The 18,054-nt window shown below is 39.7% G+C and overlaps 1 protein-coding gene and 1 long non-coding RNA gene across 4 annotated transcripts in view; both read left to right on the forward strand.

Moving 5' to 3' along the window:
- LOC119649262 (NEDD8-specific protease 1) overlaps positions 1–18,054 on the forward strand; it is a 326,154-nt gene that overhangs the window by 226,147 nt on the left and 81,953 nt on the right. The gene's annotated exons all lie outside the window — the stretch shown is intronic.
- Positions 10,041–16,944, forward strand: LOC119649287. Its single transcript, XR_005249114.1, has 3 exons — positions 10,041–10,234; positions 10,299–10,387; positions 16,127–16,944. It is a non-coding gene; the product is annotated as an uncharacterized LOC119649287 (long non-coding RNA).

Below are 18,054 nucleotides of genomic sequence, written 5' to 3' on the forward strand. Positions count from 1 at the left end.
GGCTTTCAAATTTCCATCCAGCGTATCAAGCGACTGTTGTTTCGGCCGGCTTTTTGATCGCCTACCATCGATTTCGATGTTCAGACGAAACTTGGCGAGTGATGCTAGTGTGAATTACATGCCCACACCGCAATTTTTTCCCGATCGGTGCAACTCCATGTCGATCGTGAATTTTCTCATTTCGGATGTGAACAAGACGTGCCATGCCACTAGTCAGACGCAACATCTCTTGTCTCCATTACCACAAGACACCGTTCATTGTCTTTTATTATCAGCGAACACTAGGAACCAGAGAGGGCGACAGGGCGGACGACATTGCGGTAAATTTTAGATTTGATACAGCGTTAATTCGTCGATCATCAACAACAGCCGTTGTGCAGGTTGCACTAATGCAGGAAGCAATTTCATAACACATAACAGTTTTCCATTGGATGATAGCATGATCTGAGTTATTGAAATCGCTCAATTCTGGTCAGGTGATGGTCATCAAAAATTCAGTTTTATTTAGATTCAACCTGAGACCGAGTTGCAAGATACGATCATTCCACTTTAGGACAAGTTGCTCGAGATCATTTTTGCTATGAGACGCTAAGAAAACATTATCAGCATAAAGCAGCGCTATAAGTAAGATATCCCATGTGGCAGTATCCATAATACGAAGAAAGTGGATTTGTTGATCAAAATCGACTGAGACACGAAGCAGCTTTGATATGCCCACTCCTTCAGTAGTCTCGTAGCGTGTATTGCGTCATTAGTTCCACAGTTCTTGGCAAAGCCGGCTTGGTTCACGGTTATTTGAACGATTACGCGAATACGATTATCAGGAATCATCATCATCATCAACGGCGCAACAACCGGTATCCGGTCTAGGCCTGCCTTAATAAGGAGCTCCAGACATCCCGGTTTTGCGCCGAGGTCCACCAATTCGATATCCCTAAAAGCTGTCTGGCGTGCTGGCCTACGCCATCGCTCCATCTTAGGCAGGGTCTGCCTCGTCTTCTTTTTCTACCATAGATATTGCCCTTATAGACTTTCCGTGTGGGATTATCCTCATCTATACGGATTAAGTGACCCGCCCACCGTAACCTATTGAGCCGGATTTTATCCACAATCGGAGGGTCATGGTCTCGCTCATAGATTTTGATTATCATGAATGCGTTCAAAAATCTTCATGGTATAGGACAGGCAGATCGGACGGCGGATGGCAATTTGAACATTCTGCTGGACTACCTCTCTTTTTCTATACGACAGCTCCACTGTCGTGCTTTCCTGCCAGTCTAATGATGTTCTACCTTCCTGAATAACTCGACTGAAGAATTCACTGAGCCACAGCGTTGGGACCCCTTCGCTTTCCAGAGCTCAGAGCTCAAGCCGACCTTAAGTCTAGCAAACAGGCCTGTAGAGAGAAAATCAAGGCCCCCAGTGAGAACGATTGAAGTCTTATTAAACCTTTATTCAATTGAAGTCACTATTTCTGATCCTATAGAGAGCTCAATGCGAATCACTCCCTTCCCTATCTCTTTCGTAAAGTTCTTAGTATCAACCTTTTGCTGAGAAATATAATTAATTGTCTACATACGGCTTTCATAAGATGTATACCTAAGTTCAGTAACCATCTGTTTGTTGCTGGTCGCTTGAGACTCTTAGGTTAGGAAATCATGCAGTCAGTACTAAAATGGGAAAGTTGCAGAGATGCCCCATCTTCCTTCTGTATCCACCAATTGAGCTGGGGGTATTTTACTACTATTGTCAATATTCACCACACACGGAACTCAAGTTTACTTTCATTTAGCAGGAAACACCAGAGTGAGGGTGTCGCCTTTTTGTCACCTTACTTTGCATAGACTGACAATGTTTTACCTGTCATGCCAGGACTTTGGGGACCACCGAATTGAAAGGCCGTAACACTATATAAGTGATATGTTTACCTATGGTTTCCCTGGTCCAGCTAATGGACTTTAACAGAATTAGGAATTGATCGAGCTAATTTAGCATCAGTCTCTCCTTCTCGTTTCCTCGGGTTTGAATCCTGGTCGTCATGAATGTTAATATTCCATTTTGTGCTTGTCTCACTGCTATTTTCTTATCACTTGCACATTTTTAAGTGTGATGATAATAAAATTCAATAACCGTCTTAGTTGCAATAAAATGTGGTCAAGAAATAACAAAAACAACCAAACCACACAGTCTGGATATCAAATACTCTTTAAAGGAGGGAATAGGAGACAAACCCCGCAGGAATCTTATAGATAAAAACTATCTGCTGTGGTAGTTGGGTAGGGGCTGGATGATAAAATGACTTCTTATCAGAAGTCAGAAATATGATGATTGAAATGACCTTTTAATGCTCACTATTATTTCATTTGAATGTCTGTTCAAGTAAATCAGATGACTCTATTATTCTATAGTCAGAAAAATTATTTAGAAGTCCTTTAGGCCTAGTCAGTTTCCGTTTCCTAATGGAAAGCTATAAGTTGGAAGAGGTCGCTTTTCAATTCACTTTAAATTTATGAAACCCTCATCCTAAGCTATAATAATATAAAAGATGAGGGAAATCGAAAGCCAATACGAACGAAAAAAAAGTATAATTAAATTGTTTGATTGTATCAAACTGTCCATTTGAATCACCTGCATTTGAAAGGGAAATAGGAAAAGGGAACCATAAAAAATAGATACTTCAACCTAAATATTTGCTTTACATTCGTTAAGAAACTTTTGAAGAAAAGCTGACCTTAAATGGAAATTAGCTCCAATTTTTCCTTTGCTTGATAACTTTCCTTTCCTATCTTATCCGCTTCAGTGATATCTAATAAAATTATGAAAGGTTTAGATATAGAAAAGAAAGGGTTCACTTTGTACGCTTTGACTTCTGCAAGAAGTCTTTCATCCGTTTGAAGAGCGTAGTGGTTTTTTCATATACACACATGCATGCTCTTTTATTCTTAATGGAAAGAGGTTTTTAAATACAACATTGGATTGGAGTGCATTCTCTATAGCAGGTGCTTTTCAAAAAGTATCAATCAGGTGTCTACAATTCTCAAACGAGGAGGGCAGGAGTGATTGAAAAGGAAGAGCTAGTTTCTCCATTCAATGCAACTCTGCATTGTCGAACGAATAAGGATCCATTTCCAGCAGAAATTGCTGCCTTTTGAAGATTGTTAGTGCGTCAGCAACTAGTCATTTGCAAACAAAGTTCTACTGGACTATCTTCAAATATTTGGAAACAATACCAATAAATACCGAATTCATTCTTCCTTGTGCTTATACTCTTTTGCAAACATGCCGAAACTTATAATCCTTTTCCATGGATAAACATTCTATAAAAAAGCTAAAAGCAATATGGTACTATCATAGTTTGAGCTGCGTACAGTTTTCGTGTAAACATTTCGGTAGCGTTACATCCAGAATCAACTCTTTTTGCATCTCACTTTGCATAGCTCGAAAAAGACAAGAAGGATCCCGGACGACTATGCACGGAAGAGAATTTGCAGAGCTGGAGAAGACTAATAGACCTGAACAGAAAGGAACAGGAGAGAATGAGGGGTGGCAGGTGCTTAGTCAGGTGGTAATGGATACAGGAAAATCTACTTCCACTTAGGAAATGCTAGATCGAATAGAAAGGACTGTAGGAGAGCCGAAACCGCATACATATAAAGAGAAAGAAGGATAAAATTGGCTGACTATGTGCAAGCGTGCACGTATAGCTCTAGACATGTATAGCTGAAGGAAAAATGTATTTAGGTAGATTATTCACCTGCGAGAACTCCGTACCAACATTGGACGAAATTTCCTTCAAGCTGTTTGATAAGAATTTAATTTCCTGTTACAAAGGGATTTTACTTTATTCTCAATGTTTTTTCGTCCCTTTTTCGCGCCGGTTGCGTTTTCGCCTTTTACCGGATTTTTATCTTATACTTGTTCAACAGCTTCTTCCTGTGTTTAAACATGCAATCCACGAAATCTCGATTTCTTTCTCTGGTTCTCATTTTCAATTCCCGTTTCGTTGTATATCTCGCCTCGTACTTTTTCCGTTTAACTTATTCCCCACCTCTTCTCGGTGATTTCTTTCGAATGGTTTTGGCTGGTTTTCTTCCTGAACGATTATCAAGTAGTTACTGTTGGAATTTAGGAAAAGACAAAATTGATTCGGCAGCGGAATGGAGTCCTGGAAGCTGCTGGCATGAAAAATTCAACTTGTTAGAATTTATCTTCCGATTTAGAGTTTACCTGTTCTATGTTTGAATCTTGTTCTTGTGTACGACGTTTATAAATTATGGAAAGCTACCCAGCACTTGTTGTAATATTTTATCAAATTGAACAGCGTTATTTTAGGAATTCTTCCTAACTCGCTTTTTCTTCTTTAGTTTTTGTCCTGTTTGGTAATAGGGTCGGCTAGTCTGGATTGCCACTTCCTCGCTGGTATGCTTGCTCCAGGTGACGTTCATCATTGCGATTTCAAAATGTACATTTGAGAATAGATCTGTCCGAATTGTGTTCACTACTTTAGTTGTCTTTTATAAATACTATGTGTAGGGATATCTGAAGATGTTTTGTCAACAAGGAATACTTAATTTTGAATGACAAAAATTAATAAGGCGTGTCCCTCACATCTTCCAGTCTGTAAGACAGATTTAATGGTGATCCCACTAATTCAAAGAACCAAACTTTCAATCCCCTGAGTGAGGTGAAGTAAGATCAGGAGTGGAACGATTAATGGAAGCCAAAACAATGCACTGTAAACACATGAATTGTGTCTGACAATCATATGTTGATCTCCATTTTTCGAACAGATGGCTGTGTCATGGTGACCCTTCTGCTGAGACTGACTGATATATCTGCGCCATTCAGGACGGCGCGGCGCCACGTGAATGTGCTTTGGTACACTAGAATGTTAAGTGCTAGCAGACTCAAATCCTGTGTCAGGTTGATTCTGACGACTACCGTAAGGCTAGTGTTGACTTAGGAGCCGGTTTTTGACAACTAATCGCCACCGTACGAGGAATCAGATCAATCACTTTGTGATCAGCAGTAGATTTAGGAGTTAAAGGCTCTATTGACGCCCGAATTTCGATGCCGAGCGAAGTCACGAGAAGTTCAGCGTAATCTGCGCTGCGACAAACGCAGACAATTTGTACCGCAACACGAAAGAGATTGCAATTCTGTGAAGGGCATCAATGATCGACTTCTCATCCACGTTGATTGGCAACTGAAGACGTGGAAAGAATAGTTCACCATGGTTCTTAGCCGTACTACATACGATGAAGTTCCGCCTCTTGTGGATGAAATGATTAGTCAACGTGGTGGACTGTTCCTCCAAGCAAGAGTGAAATCATTTTGTCCATCAATGCACTTAAACGGTGTGAAGTCGCTGGGCTTGACGGTCTCCCCGCAGAGTTATTCATCGTTGCATCTGCAGTTACTACAGATTTGTTAATTCCGCTCGTTCGGAGATCCTGCAACGCATTAAACATCTTCATCGACAGGGAGGAGGATGGTTTCCATTCCCCATAGTGCTGCATTGACCATATCAACACGCTACGGATTATGCGCGGAGTTCATATCATCGTTTCACCTGCTCGTCATCGATTTCGAGCAAACTTTTGATAACATGAACAAGGAGTGTATCTGGCGTGCTTTGCACAGGAGGGGCATGCCGGAGAAATTAGCTTCAAAGGTGGAGTCCGTCGGCGTTGCATCTTGTTACCGATATTATTTCTTTTTGTAGAGTTTTTCATGCTGCCTTGTCCAGAGGATGTACAGTATAATGGACGATAACATTTTTCCTCGACACTTCGATTACGCGCTCTCGCCGAGACATGGACCTTGACCAAATGACACTAAATTTGAAAACAAAGTCAAGTAGAGATATACTGAATATGATGAACAGTAATAAACACAAAAGAAAACAAGGTTCACAGTCGAGCAGGGTATTGAAGGTGCCGGTCAATTTGTATATCTAGGAAACATGATTTCTGCCAACCGTATCACTGAACGGGATATTGCTCGATCCATTAATAGCACTAGATCTGCTTTCGTGTAAAACCTGGGAATGCAGTTATCTCAATATCCAGATCGAGTTGCTCAAGTGTTCTTTCTGTGCTGCTATATGGGAGTAGCATATGCAAAGTGATCCACTTTGTTACCCAAAAGCTCCAAGCGTTTGCCAAACACCAGCCTGCGTCGCATCACGGGAGCACGCTGACCTGATACTATCGCAAGGGACGAACTTGATCGGCGCACAGGCTTGGCACTTGTACGCGTTTGGATCGGAAGGTGGAAGTGACAGTGGATGTATTACACGTCGAGAAGGGGCGTCAATTACATTGCGGAGAGCGGCATTCAGTGGAATCCGACAGATCTCGACAGATTATCCGATTGCCCTATTATCGGCCATCACAACCGGATCCCTTCTCCCCCACCTCCTTTTTAAGTAGTTGGGATCGTCCGAACCAAACTTTTTGGCATTTACTGCTAGTATTAGGTAAAATGCGTCTGCTTGATTGTGACAACTTGGAAAAGTAAATCTAAATGCTAGTGAAATTTGACTCTTAATTTAATCCGTATTCATCTTTCTCAAGCCTACCAGGCGTGAAGGTGAAACTGTTGAAAAGCAGGCTGATTAGTCCTTAACATTCTTTGTAAATTATGGTTACATTTTGGGTTATATTAACTCGCGCTAACTCATTCAACAGCGAAAGATTGTAATTATGAATCTTGCATGACAAAGGGCAATGTACTGCTTGCAAGTTCGGGGTTTCTTTCGCAATTTTCAGATTCATGTGAATTATGCCATTTTGTTCGTGTTTGCAACTTTAACATTCATCACCAATAGCGCAATAACCGGTGTACGGTTTAGGCCTGTCTTAGTAAGGAACTCCAGATACGGTTTTGCACCGAAGTCCACCAATTCGATATTTGGGACATGGTCTGCCACACTTCCTCCTCATATCATTAGTTAAGAAAAAGTGATCCGGCCACGAAAGGGTATTGAGCTGGATTTTATCGGCCGTTCATTTTCTCCCTCGATGCCGTTAGTTTCCTGCAGTAGGTGACCTACTAATATTTCTCTTACCTCCTGGATCTGCCAGTTTAGGGCCTACTGAGCATGCAGAGTAGGTTGAATGCAACACCACTTACTTATTACAATTTCCATTTGATGATTTGTTATTCTCCATGGCCGGGATATCGGAATTCTTAATCAATTGTTGGGGAATGATTTCCTCAGTGTGGTATGTTTTGTAATATAGTAATCTAGTAGGATTACTTCTTCGAATTGCGCGGGTGTGAATTGATTGATGGACACTGTGGCGTTCAAAAATTTGTTTCTCTGGACCTCGTTGGCTAAATTGGAAGTATATACTCTTTGTTGGATTGTGGGTCGAAGAATTCACGCAGGGCGATACTGGATGACTATACATCATCCCTAGAGCGGTTGCACCTGGGTCTTCCTTCCAAGCTATGAAAAGTCAAGTAGTACGTTAGGTAGGGCTTCCGTCTAGTGAGCATTATGTGTGCCATTGTTTAGAACTGACGCTGAGAATGCAATGGTGAGTGCTGACTGTTTAAAGTAACCTCGATTAATATTTCCTTCCGGCAAATCCACATGCTGAGGAATGCTCTTGCATTTACGATGGCCTTTTGTTGGAGGAGTGGTACTATCTCCAACGGTCTACAATAGTCAGACAGTATCGTCCTCCCTCGAAATAAGGCGGACCGGTAAAATTCAGATTCACATGAATTAACCTGAATGATTTCATAAATGGGAATTTGTATGGCCCAATGGCGTTGTGATGCTAAGTACGTATACTCTCAGTATGTCCGATGTTAAAACATTTTCTCGACTACTTGTTCACAGTTTGATATTAGATTGAATTATTTTTTGGCGATATTTAGCTTGTCCAGCACTACCCGTCTCCCTTTTAGAGTTGCGGATGAACATAGTCACAACTATATGATGCTTACTTTGATAGCACGTTATTATCCAGCTCTAGCCGGTCGAGTGGTTTTTTGTAGGATATTTTTATGCGCGGTTCGCGAAGTTATTGTCCTGGTGGTCGACATGGCACACTCCCCCATTTTTCCTTGGTAGATAAGCTAAGTTGTTGAACCCTGGGGACAATCGTTCATATGATCTGGAAAAAGACCGTATGGGACTACAAAATTTAGTTCGAGTGCCGGTTTAGAATCGTACGGTATTATAAAGAGGACTGCTAATATGATTAGATTAATGGCGTCTACTAGGTTTATCGAGATGAGAATGGAAAGGGGGGGAGGGGGGGGGGGGGTGATTCTCTTCATGATCGGAGCTTTGCGGGGCCTCGGGGATGATTTTTTAACAGAATTGATTTGGACAATCTCGAAACTACAAGAAAGGCACTGGGTCTGCCTTAGCAGAGATACAATGAAACCTTTTGTAATGAATGTAGATATGGTAGATATAGGCCTACCAGCAACTGGAAAAATTGAGTTTTGTTACTTTGGAGTAACCGATGGAATGAAATGCTTGTTACTAAATAGTTGGTAGGGAATTATCCCTGGGAGAACTGTAGTGGATAAAATCGTCTACCCAACTTGTGCTCGATGAACAGAATTAGTGGGTATCAGCTAGATTTTGCGGTCTTGCACCTCGTATGGAATTGAAACTAAGTCTTGGGCCTACTCTTGACGGATTCTGTCAGAAACTCTTAAATAAAACTCTAGATGGGGACCACCGACGCATGTGTGCTGATCACAGTACTTGCACAATTCTCCTTTTGCCATTTACATGGCAAAGATCAGTGTCAAAGATCCTTGAAGATGATTGAAAGAAACAGTTAATGAACAGAGAAATGAAAATGGCCAATGTTGTCGATAAAAAGTCAGAACCTTTTCATTTTTAAATTTCTTAAGTTTTCTTCAAGCTTCCCATGGCAGAATATTAAGGAATGCTAAAATCAGTTAATATCAAATACGTAAGAAAAGTATAATAGCGTTTATTGTGAACTACTCTCCCAAATTTTCAGCTCAATCTTGGAATTCTTAAACGGCCAAGTGTCATTCAATTACAAGTGTATTATGAAATTGAAAAAACTCAAAGGGTAACGGATGTACCTTTCAGCTTATAGCTGCAAGGGCAGGCAAGTCCAGAGACTTCTTTACGGTCATCACTTACGAGGCTAGAAATTGTTTTAAAGCAATGACAAACTCTTCAAAGTGGGGTAGGAGTGGGCCTTACGAATCTTGTTTCATTGTGGAAAAGCGTGTAACCCAAAGAATAGAAGGTGAAATCAAGTGCACGTAAAGCCTAGCCGAAGAGAAAGTTGAGATACTCATGTATCTCCATTCGGCACAACGAAGTGAAGTGGGGAGTTGGAATAGGCTACCCTCCGGAACTGCATTGAGGTCGAGTGGTCTATCCAAAGGTAGCATAAGTACTAGGTGTTAGGTGGATTTAGACCAGCTCTGTCAAAAATTACTATTTAAGAAATAAATTAAATTGCTAACGGTTTTCGTTGTCGGTTACCATGGGTAAAGTGGAGTTTAAACGAAGATTATGTTAGCGTCTATATCTTTTATACGCCCACAACTTGGAAAAACGGAATCTTCTATATTGAAATGTATTTCAACAAGTTGTGGTCTGCAGTGATTAGCCCCGCATAAAGTCAAAATTCCCCTCTGAAATCTGCTTTTATCCATTTAATCTTATCTACATCGGTGCTATTTTGCCAGATCTACTTCTAGGCGGTCAATTTACTTAAAAGTTTCCACCCAAACAATGTGAATCTGCATAAAAACTTTAATGGTTACTTTCCTTTTATTTAAATGAAAAATCAAAAAGAAGTTCCGTGAACTATAAAAATCTCCATGGTGCTGCCCGTAACCTTCTATTGAGAAAAAAAGGAGGAAAATGTTATAAACCTGATAAAAGTAATCCCGATGCAGACTATTGCCCCGAACGAATGAAAAAGTAGGTACATGGGCCGAGGAAGAAACTGCTGACTAAAGATGGAATTTTCAAATATCGAAGATATGCACATAAAAGCGCGACTATCGCTATATCCATGCCTCCGTAGGGGAATGTTGTATATCTGATGTGTCAAAAAGTACGATATGTCGAAAAACCACATTATGGAGTGAAAAATTTTGATATACTTATAACAAGGGTGAGACGCGAAAGTGGGAAACGTCATGGATTTTCAGTCGAAAGTGAGGAGCTCACAGTGGTTGTTTTCAACGGATATAATCGATTAGATACGTATGTTGTTACCATATATGGGTTGCCAGTATTCCAGTATAAGTAGTCATCCCTTCATTTCTAGGCAACTATTGAGAGAAGATTTAATTGAAGCTGATACCATTTTTAATGGGACGAATTCTGGTTCAAGTGCCATCATTACATAGTTTAACAGTAAGCAATTTATAATACGGACCCACAGAATGGGTTACCTGAATAATTTGACTATCGTCTTTATATATAGACGTACTCATTTCACCTCAACTTGAAAAATTCGACACCCTGCGGCAATACTACACATCAGCAAGGATGTGGTCTCTCTAACCACCCTCTCACCCCTCATTTGCGCCCTGCCTGTCCTTAAAGCTGCTCGATTTAAAACATGTATGGATGCATAAATCTATTTAGCGCTACATACATATGTAGTATAACGTATGAAGCTCGGGAAAGTTTTCTGATAGCTGGAAAACAAGTGAGGACAAAATATCAACCATTAGATACGTGCATATATGCAGCGGAGACATTCCCCACTAACCAAATCCATCTTGTCTTTGAAGTGATTTGATTATGGTGGAAATGATGAAGAATTCAATATGCGGAATGGTATGCATAAAATTCAATGCTGTCAAGGCATCACTTTTCAGGCGAACGATTTCATTCTTTTGATCTTGGGGATTTTAGCTCCTTCGCTTTCTTTTCTTTCACTCGATGTGTTCGTAGAGACATATAAATGTACAAATGGCAGGACAGAAAGAAGGGAAGGTGCAGAAAATATGTGTTTGATGACTTGAGATATATTTTTCTTGTTTCTTTGTTAGATTTGTTCTTCCCTCTTCTGTGAATGTAGAATTTTCAGTAAATTTGAATCCATTTAGGGGTTGTCGAGGTGCCCATGAACTACTATGAAGATTGAGTGTAATGAGATTGAAAATAATCTTTTCGAATTTATGTCTTGCAGCTAGATGCATCTCTGATACCACATAGTACATACATATATATCTCCTGCATGATAGACTGTTTCGAAACCTATTCCATCATACCGGATCCGATAGGGTTCATCTATGTAAATTAATGGTAGATCACTAATTGAATTATTCGAGTCATAATGAGATCTGAATGAAATGCAAAATTCAATTGCGAGATTAAAACTACATAGGAAGAAACTTGGGGGATTTACTGAAAATGGAGATGGATGACAAGTATCTTCTAGTCACAGCAAACTCTCCGAATTGCATTACTGTCGTTTTATAGATTATATTTTGATGAGATGGCAGATCGTGAGTTCTTCCGAATTTTTCTATAATAATGAACGTTTCGTTTACTTCTTCCAACAAGCGGAACCAAATCGACCCTTCTATTCATCTTTTGATATCCATAGTACATCCGTAGTATATGCACAACAGACTTATTGCAGATTCAATGGAAACTAGAGGAGACAGTCCCAGTTGAATCTACTAATCCAGTATAGGTGTCCGAGGGGTTCACCCAGAAGCTAAGTGTATAGAACTAAACAGTGGGGAAGGAAAATAGGTTTCTGGGCAAAAGGGGAACTAAAGTACCGCCAAAACTGCCAATGATGATGGATAAGTATTCCCAGTATAAAAAAAGAGGTGACCTAGAGGGGAGAACTATACCAAATACCCCAGAGTTGGCGAAAATGGCTGCGAAGGTCCTCTCGCAAATATTGAAGCTTCATTGAAATGTCTAAAGCTGGAAATTAAAACAGAACAGAATCTTCAATATTTGTGGGCGGAACTATCTGGTAAATTTCTCCAAGTTTTTAGGTTCTTGGGACAGCTTTCCCGCCTAAGTCCAATCCGGCCACTCAGGATGGTTTTTAGATCATCGACCAATCAGATTTTGTCATCATAAATAATGACACAGTCGAGAGATTCTTCCCTTTGAAACCCTAACTATTCTATACTAAATACCACCCTCCTTTTCTGCAATATACATAGGTAAGCCTGTTGCAGATTACCTATGGTGTTTAGATCTGTAGGACGAACGATCGCCTTGTAGCTTTTCTATCTTTCGAATTAGAACTAGCTTTTATTCAACAGTATCAAGCAGTTTTGTTTCTGGATTGGGCGATTATGTACGCTTCAGTCAGTGACTTTCGGTCACACTGCTTCAACAGAAAAAGTCAGCTCTGGCTTAGTTGAAACGATCAATCCTTCGGCATTCACCAGAACTAAATTTAGACTCCTTCTATATGAACACGACTAACGGTTTGATTAGGCACTTGCTGTTGCAAAATGCCATCATTCATAATACTCTGTAGCAGAGGATAATAAACATAATCCTATAAAACACCTGCCCTTATGTTATAGGCCTCTAGCCCTTCAACTGCAGCGTGTTGCAGTTTCAAATACTAAAAATAGTCCATGAAAATATGCAGGAAGTAGCCTAGCTTTACGCAGCAATGAGCGCTTTGATGATATCCTTCTACCAGGCAGAGCTGAATGCGTTTGTAATGTTTAGGGTGATCACGGACTATACAGTGCTTTTGTTTATCTAAGGCATCATTTGAGCTGCGCCAATAGCCTAAAGACCCTACCAGACTGACAAGTGTCCGCCGCACTTGCTTATTATATATAACTGATTATAAATTATCCTTTCGAGAATCTTGCCTATCGTATACAAGCAGTGCATTGGTAAGTAGTAAGGACTCCTTTTGCTGACGAATGCTGTTAGTTGTACGATGAGAGGGCCCAACTAGGTAGACTTTCCCCATTTTGAATGAGCTAACTCTTGTTTTGGGGATATCGCCGTTCTTGAGCCGGGTCATGGTGAACTTTTTTGGAAGTATTCGGCATAGAAGTGAACTTAAATAGGAAGGGTTTTTAGAGTCTGATTTCTGGGTTTATAATTGTATCTGTTATAGGAGTTAAGCGGACAATAGCTAAAGCATTGCAGTGGCTGAATGTTCGCGATGAAATGCCAGATTAATTTTTACACCACCTCCGATACTGGGTATCCGAATACCTATACCGTCACCCTTGGTCTTTCACTCTCTCCAATCGGTTGCTAAGCATTGTTCAACGGTTACCGCAAAGGGGTGGGAAAAAGATTTGTAGTAGAGCTGTAAATTATTTCATTTGACTATTTGCCTGTTTGTCTATTGGCATATCAAGCTGTTTGTTAGATGCGCTTTTCACTGAAAAAATTTTACCTATTGACATGAAATTCGATTAGAATATTGAAATTTTAAGCCCGAAACATGCAATGAATTACGTCATTTCACGTTAAATTTAAGGGGCGTCACCAGATATCGCAGTGTGGGGAAGTCTCAGTTAGTGCTTTCCCAAGTAGGTCTCAGTTGTCACATTGGTTGTAAACAGAAAGCTTGAAAAACTTATGATCTATCCCTCAAAATACTCCCATTCCGATATCTGCTCAAAAAAACTACTACTGTATTTTCTAAATTCACTGAAGACGCCACTCGAATTTTTTTTTATTTGGGATAGGAAGATGGAACGCATTTACGCACAAAGTGCCAAACTCCTGTTTTGGACAGATTATTGGCTGAAAAAACCCCTGGAGGGTCTAGGAGTTTGACCCGGAATCGTTTTACGCATTACTTCAGGCCAGGCCTATTCAGTATACATGCAAAACACCGTGGATTCAGGGAGCTTCAAGAACCCTAACATTTCTCCTATTCATCTCCCTCTTTTCGCCTTAAACATGCCTCGAATGTAACCTGCCACTCGGCTCCATGTATCCTCGCTCTGCTGCATGACCTGAATTGTGGTGTCCGAGGACAGAAGACACTCTTCCATTGAAAGGTGGCACGGCGAAGAGAAGAGAAGAGGAAGGTGTGGCACGCATCACATCACCGATCTTGATCGGGAGGAATGTGCGACTCGCTTCTTCGTCAGGACAAGCACTTTGGTTTTCTCCAGAGCTAGAGAGAATCCTTACTTAATCATCCATCTGTTTACTCGCCGCATCACTATTCCCAGTGTGCGCTGAGCTTGCTCAACCGTTCGTGCGATAATCAGTGCCACCATATCATCCGCGTATCTAACCATATGCGATTCATCAGTCATCCCAATGGGCACCGCGATTTTTAGTAACTTATACACGGGGCCCAATGGCCCTTTGTCTCTTCTGCGTGTTGATTTCGTGTTGAAGTTCTTTTTTTCCATTGTTCCTGGGACGCAATTTCTTTTTGGGAGCTGACGCATTACACAATGCGGTGATAAGACTCATTGTTGAGTCTTGCAATTCAGTTGCAGTTCTTTTGTCTGCGCCTAGATCTTGTCACTGATTTACCCCTCTTTATAGTGCTCCGACGAATTTTGCAAAGTTGATTTTCCCAGTGTTCAACTCGGATGGCAGAACATTGGGAAGAGCCGCTTTTCATCTCGAAGGAAATGTACTGATGGTCACTGGCAGTAAAATTTTCCTTCCATCGTTGGACCACTGACATTAAGGACTCCGTAGCAAAAGTCACGTCAGGAACGCAATGTCCGAGTGCTGCCGCTATTTAGGGCAGTAAGTCCTGTCTTGGCGACATTCTGTGCACCTCGAGAATCTGGTAGAGGGATATGTCATTCGAGGGCGTTAAAGGCTTTTCCGACTAGAATTCTCCCTTCCGTGCTTCTAATCTCGGCCTTCAGGGCAGTGAACCTATTTCATTTATTGCATAGATTCGTTCAGTGTGAGGTAAACGCACATCAAACTCAAACGAAACTGTCGCCTCGACCATGGGCAAATTAACCACTCGCAAGTTAACCGTACCTTTCGTCCAGATGGCAGCATTGCCAGATATATCGGCATACCACGGTGGTGAGCTGCTATCTCGGTACTGTTAACTGAGAAACAACAAGTCGGTTCTTCTTCTTGCACCGTCTGCTCCATCAGGTCGTGAGCAGTTGCACTTCTTTGTTGTCTGCTTGCGTCACAGGGAATCATGGTGCTTGACTTTTTGTTTTCTGTAACTTTTCTTTGCAGACCTGGCAACGTCCAGAAACTGAAATATAAGCCACATCTTCTTTCTACAGGTCTCGGGATCATTTTCGAGCGATAAAAATTGGCAATAATATAGGTCATAAAATTTATGTTGAAGAATTTAGTGAAAATCCAACTTTTACTAATAAATCCGAAGAAATAAAGATGTTCATGTACATCTTTTAATCTAAAGAAATGGTTAATTATCCTTGGATATTATTATTGCTTTATTTTCCCTTGTTACCTAAAAGGCCTTAGGTTGATATTCATCATCATCAAGGGCAAAATAACTAGTATCCAGTCTAGGCCTGGCTTGGTAAGGAACTCTCTCTCTAAAAGCTGCATGGCGTTCTGGACTACACCATTGCTCCATTTAAGGCAGTCATGTTATGGCTGATCAATTTCGTCGTTATATAGGCTACGGATCGATGATATCGATGTCGATAAATTAAAAATTAATTACATGAAAAAAAAACCAGCATTTTTCACTATTTCATATTTATTGCACCAGCTGGAGAAAATATCTGCACGACAAAAAAGTAACTTTCGATTGCGTTTACTCTTTGACACGGAAAAAAATTGGTCAAATTATATGATCTTTTTGTCCCATTTTCTTCCTAAACTAGCTCTGACCGCAATAATTTCTATAAAGCTACATTGTAGTGCTAATCGACCTACATCGCTAGTTTTCATAAATTTTTTACTTATGAGTCGAGGTTGACTTCAGATCAATTTAGGAAATCCTTATCATTGCTTGCAATTCTTGATTCATTACTGATGCATAAAGATGCAGAAACCCCTTTATATCTATGCTTGCCAATTTCCGGGCGTGAGGTTGTTTTATTATTTTCAACTTCTAATCAGTGTTTGGCCCATTACGAGTAAATGCTGTAATATCAAAGTACAATTTATGAAATAAAATTTATTGCTTTAAGCCTTATCTTGATTTTTGATTTTCAGTTGTCAGTAAATATCACATGTGCTCATTATCAGTTCAAAGTACTGTCGCTACTCACACTATTCATTCAAGAAAACATTTTCATTGAAAACAAATATCAATCAAAAAAGTTTATTTTTGAGCATTTCTGATGTATTATTTTGATTAGTTGAATTATTGTCTTGATCGGCGACAGATTCGTCGAGAGATAATTTCTTGAACAATTTGTTTTGTTAAATCTTTTGTAACAATTACTTTTAATTTATAAAAAATACGGATGATTTACAATTTAGTTACAAAAGGATATACTGCATAAATCTAGATTTAGAATAAAATATCTGTTTCAATCTAAATTCTGTAGCTTTTATTATAAATAAAAGTTAAATTGCCAAAGTGCTCTATAACATTTTCTTTTAACTACATACCCACATTTTTATATTTACAATTTTCGCCTTGAACGTGACCCCCATGCTGATTGAAAAATTTGTGGAAATATGTTTAGTATTTACTTTTATTTTTAGAAAGACTGGTATGTCTTGTTGTAGATTTTCATGTATGACACGCAGAATGTAAACTAGCTTACAATGCGCGTGCAAGAATTGCTAAATGATTAAACAAATACAAATCAAATAAATAAAGCTAAGCAACTAGGAGTGTGCTTGTACTCACATTCCGACAGATACATATGAGCATGTAAATAATATACGACTGTATCTGATGATATTAAAAATGTTGTCCGTTAACACTTTTGTGCAAATAATTTTCATTGAATAATCAATAGAAAACCGATAAATGCTTCTTTTGTATTGTATCTAATACATTTTAACACCTTGCCCAGGTGTCAGCGTTTTGCTTTGTTAACTAGTGAATGTTGTTAAACTGGTAAATTAAATTTGCTTAGATATTTATTATGTAATGAGGGAGAATATAAGAATTTTAGCTTTAGGGTTTTACATTGAATGAGAAGCGCTTATGATTTTGTCTGTCTACCTCCAAGATTATTTAGGAATTATTGAAGCTAGAATTCTGAAACGTAGATGCCATTTCTTTCTTAAGCATCGAAAATTAAAACCATATAAATGGAGTTCTATGGGAAAAGGAGGCTGGAACAAATATCGATGGACCTTTCCTTTAGAATTAGTCTGCATTTGTACTATTCCGTTTCCAGTGTAGAAAGGAAACAGAATAGCAGAATAGCCTTATCTAAAGAGAAGTCCAAATCCAAAAAAAAACAAATAAAATGTAGGAACTACAGAGTTTAAGGTATGAGTTTACGTTGGCAGATGTAAAAACTTTGAGAAAAGAAAACCTGTTTTCCCTGAATTTTCTTTCATTTGGTCCTATTACTTTTAGGTAGCAAAAATTGTTTCTTAGTTTATATGGCTTTTACTAACTCAATGAGTTGTGGAAAAATCTCGACGCAAGCTTAGCACTTTAATTTTTCCAATAATAGAAGGATTTACACCAAACTTCCTAGTATTCCGTACCAGTTAATAATTTGAATCGATGCGAAATATTGTACTTCTAAGGGAGTTCAAGATGGTTTCCCAGTAGTAATACATTAAAATAGTATTGTTAATTTCCTTTAGAAAGATGTCTGAACGAGATGTCTTTTGAGGCCTACATAATAAAGGGGATGTAGCTTCCGCAACGTTACTGCTAGCGCCTGTAGCCTATCTATGTTCTAAAATGTGTTGTGGTGGAGGCCGTGTACATTTGCTTGTCTTGGCGACATTCTGTGCACCTCGAGAATCTGGTAGAGGGATATGTCATTCGAGGGCGTTAAAGGCTTTTCCGACTAGAATTCTCCCTTCCGTGCTTCTAATCTCGGCCTTCAGGGCAGTGAACCTATTTCATTTATTGCATAGATTCGTTCAGTGTGAGGTAAACGCACATCAAACTCAAACGAAACTGTCGCCTCGACCATGGGCAAATTAACCACTCGCAAGTT

Source organism: Hermetia illucens, chromosome 1 (assembly GCF_905115235.1).
Source record: "Hermetia illucens chromosome 1, iHerIll2.2.curated.20191125, whole genome shotgun sequence".
Taxonomy (NCBI): domain Eukaryota; kingdom Metazoa; phylum Arthropoda; class Insecta; order Diptera; family Stratiomyidae; genus Hermetia; species Hermetia illucens.